Source organism: Colletes gigas, unplaced genomic scaffold, assembly GCF_013123115.1.
Source record: "Colletes gigas isolate AHSC1104 unplaced genomic scaffold, ASM1312311v1 Colletes_gigas_Sc00057, whole genome shotgun sequence".
Classification (NCBI taxonomy): domain Eukaryota; kingdom Metazoa; phylum Arthropoda; class Insecta; order Hymenoptera; family Colletidae; genus Colletes; species Colletes gigas.
The window spans coordinates 376,153-380,339 of record NW_025106686.1 but is presented as its reverse complement, the minus strand read 5'-3'; positions in this window follow the sequence as shown (position 1 = coordinate 380,339).

Below are 4,187 nucleotides of genomic sequence, written 5' to 3'. Positions count from 1 at the left end.
AAGTATTTTTCAAAATTAGTAAAATAAATAAACAAAACTATGATTTTTATGGTTTTTTCATGGTTTCCGCTATGAAAATAAAATTTGCGCCAATTTTCACTATCATACTCGTAATCAGCACGTCAAAATATGCAAGAATTCAGGGTATAAAAAAAAATCGGTGATATGTCCTTTTCGGAAGTACAACCTTTCCACGATTTAAAAAATTCACGACGTCGGTTACAGGTTAAGAACATTGGTCAGCACTTTTAGGCAATTCGCGTGATGCATTGGGACGATGGACGAAAAAACGTCTCGACTCTCGATCCTTTAGAGATTATGTTCATTTGCAAATTACGTGGCGGCGGCAAGGTTGTATACACGGTTACGTGTGTGTTTGTGTGTGTGTAGATGGAAGGTTGCCAAGAGCGAAGAGAATCGGGGAAGTCCGCGGTTCTACTCGAGATTGTTGATACCGCAACTTTCGATAGCGGGTAAGCAAAAAAAAAGGTCGATCCTTTTATTATTCGCTGCGCCACGGCCAGGGCGAAACCGTGACGCTCCAATTGCGCCAAAACGTACCGCTGTAATACGCCAATTACGATTTGGAATGCGGAGTGCAGCTCGCGCTTTTTGCCGGACCCCGCGGAATTTCAATTGCACGAAGAAGTGCTATTTAAACCGTTACTGCAGTGTTTCCCAACCTCCTTCGAGTCGCAACCCTCTTTTATAATTGTCATACGATCTATGATACTCTCCAAAAAAAGATTTCATATTAAAGCATTTCTAGAAGGATACAGAAATCACATTTAAAATAGATTAGAATATAATTTTAATTTAATATTTAATCAATTTAATGCGATGATTGTACTTGTACATGTTGGGATTGTGTTTGGTTCATTCTAAACAATTCTAAACAACTCGTTATTATTTCAACACATTTATTTCTATTTTAACAATGAACGTACATAAGTATTTCTACACGTGTTCTCTTACAACACCATTACACACTATCAGGCACTTCACCACGTGATTCCCCCTCATATCTCCGTTCCAACGCTACCAACTACAATCAGTAAAAATAACTGCACAATACAGTCCTTGCTATAGAAAATAGAAAATTTAGTTAAAATCAAATATTTTCGACCATGATATTTAATTAAAAATAAATTTATTCCCGACGGAGCTTTTAATATTTTTAAAATATTTCATTTCTTATATTTAGTAACAATTAACATTCCCTTGAAATAAATATTTAAAACCTTTTTCATGCAATTTTCTGTAAAAATAATTGCAAGAAAAAATAACCTTCGTGACCTCCTGGGAAATTATTTCCAACCCCTTTGTCGCGATCCACAGGTTGAGAATCAGTGCATTACTGCGATAGAATTCAACGTAAAAGCGTCGAACACGTAACTCTATTGAACTGAACGCGAAAAGACTACTAGGGTAACTGCCCCCAGTCGGATGGTCAACCCTTTGCGGTTCGAGACATTTTTGATATTTCATTCGAACAGATCCATGACACAATTCAGGTATTTTCATACGATAACAACCGAAAATCCAGTTTATAACAATATATTTAACCCTTTGCTCTATGATAATTTTTTCAATTTTTCCTCAACAAACCCTGATTTCATTTGTTATTGTTCGAATATGTACCTTAATCGAGGGCAAAGTATATGCAGTCGTTTTAAACACAAGTTTGTTTATAAAATATTCCCGATAATAATATATTAATATATTTGTATAGTTATTCATATTTTTTAAATTTACACTAATTTTTTAATTTCCAAGGTTAAAAAAGACTTTCTGTTAAATGTTTCATAAATTGTTTGTCGATTTCCTCCACCTATTTTTCAATTTGAACAGACTAAATTATCATTATGTGTGTCACAAAGATCTACAATTATTATGTGTAGTTTACCAGTTATCGATTTTCTCGATTCGATCAATAGCTTTCCTCGAGATCTTAGATTTTTCGAAACCGTATCCCAAGTGATTTCACGAGTTTACAAATATATTTTATTCGCTAATTTTATTTTACTTTATGTTATTCATTTTTCATTTTTGTAATATTTATTTTTGAATTTAGGGAAAATACAGTGCAGACATTCTTTCTGATATGATATTACATATTTATAAATGTTTAAAGTTATTATCTCTTAATTTATGATTAATGTAAATTAATTACATTCTTTTTGTAATTACACTCCAGTAGAAATTACGAATTACATTGTACATGTAATTTAATTGAATGAAGGATCTGAATTACAAATTACGATATAATTATTTTGTAATTATAATTACTGCAGTAGGTACTTCAGTTGTAATTCTGCATAACTCTGATTCGAATTTAGTTATGATGAAAACCGATAGTTCACAGCTGGTTATAATTAAAATTTTTTGTTAAACATTTTTGTTTAACATTTTAAAACTGCCCGATTTTGCGAACATAGACAACAATCGAAAACTCATAGAATACAAAATAAATTGTAACTACATATATTGAAAATGGGACAAGTAACAGTTCTCTCGTAGATTTGAGTCATGTTTATAATAAATTTACTTCTGAATAAATTGTAGATACGAGAATTTCATCGTATCAGATAAGGTGAAAAAGATAAAGGTCAATAAACAAGGCTGTTTGGCAACTTAACTCAAACTTTATCGTTCATAGTTTTAGTTTTATTTGTACAACATTTTGTTTGTATAATTGACAAAAATAGATAGAATCGATATCTGCTGATTTTGAAAAAGTTTATTATAATTGGAAAATGTCAGGATGATCCAGTTATCAGACGCCTGAAATTAATATTCTTATGATTCGACAAAAGTCCACTTGATTATTAAATGTAATCAAATTAAACAAAAAAGTTCACTGTAATCATTTATTTTTTCGTTTTAGAGCAACAAATAAATAACGTCGCAGAGCACTTTAACATTAAATGACGCGTAATTATAAAACAATTTATGCATTTTGATAATAGTAGAATTGAGTGCTTGCCATTAATGTATAACAGAAGTGTTTTCGACGATCTAATTTGCTACCATCTTCAGGATTGCAAAAAAGCAGATAAATATAGCTATGCCTATATTTAAGTTAATAGTAAAATGAATTAATAACAAAAAATCAAGATAGATATATTTTTAACCACTTTTGACAATCTAATTTGGATTGTGAAACATGTGATATAGTTAGTGTATCCTTGAAATTTTATCTGTATAATATAATATTATTGTTAGGTACATTTACAATTTATTTCTTATTTGTTTGCTAAGTTTAGTAATGAAACTGCTTTATTACTACGATTTTATTTTTTCTATTAGACATTACCAACAAAGATATATTTATATGGTTCTGTTTGCTTAATAATTTTTATAGTACGCATGTTATCATTCTTTTAAACTCACTTCTGTCGTGAACCTTAGTCTCAAGAGGTCCATAAAATCATCGATATTATAGAATAAACTGTACCTGTTTCTGTTTTAGTTAACTATATCAATGAAAACCTTTTTTTAACTCTACTACTAACAAGGGAACATCCCGAGGTGTAAATCTCCATTCTTGATGAAACTTCGCAATTTTGTAGTTCTCATAAATCTATTAGACCCGTATTTTTTTGTAGCTGCTAATATTCACTTTAAGGGGTTGAAATCAGCCCTCAAAGTTGGGGGTAAAAACATACTTTGTTGAATATCTCGGAAACTATGAGAGATAGAGGTGTGCTTTCAATTGACGAAATTAATGTTTTTAAACGGCGAATTTGATGGTGTAAAGAGATTTGCAAAACTTTTATTTGTTTAAACAATATGTTAAAAAATAGCACATTTTTTCATTTTTCTCGTTGGATATTAATGATTTTTTTTTCTCCATTTGTACAGAGAAACTACACATCCATGTACAAAATACGGATAAATTGGAATTTTGATTTTTTCACAATAATGAAAGATTTTATATTTGTAATTTTTTTCGTATTTCGATTCGTTATACGAAGTACAAGATCGCATATAATACGACAAATGCTATGGTTTAATGACTTTTGTTTAATTATATTATAGTATGCTTTGCTGGCTGATCCCAAAATGGTAAAAATTTCAGTCTAATGACAGGTATAACGTTTACCTGCGCTGCGTACTAAAGGGCAGCGTATAAGCGTAAGTAAGGTTTCGGCTTAACGATTGCAGGACCTGTTTATGAGTGTGAT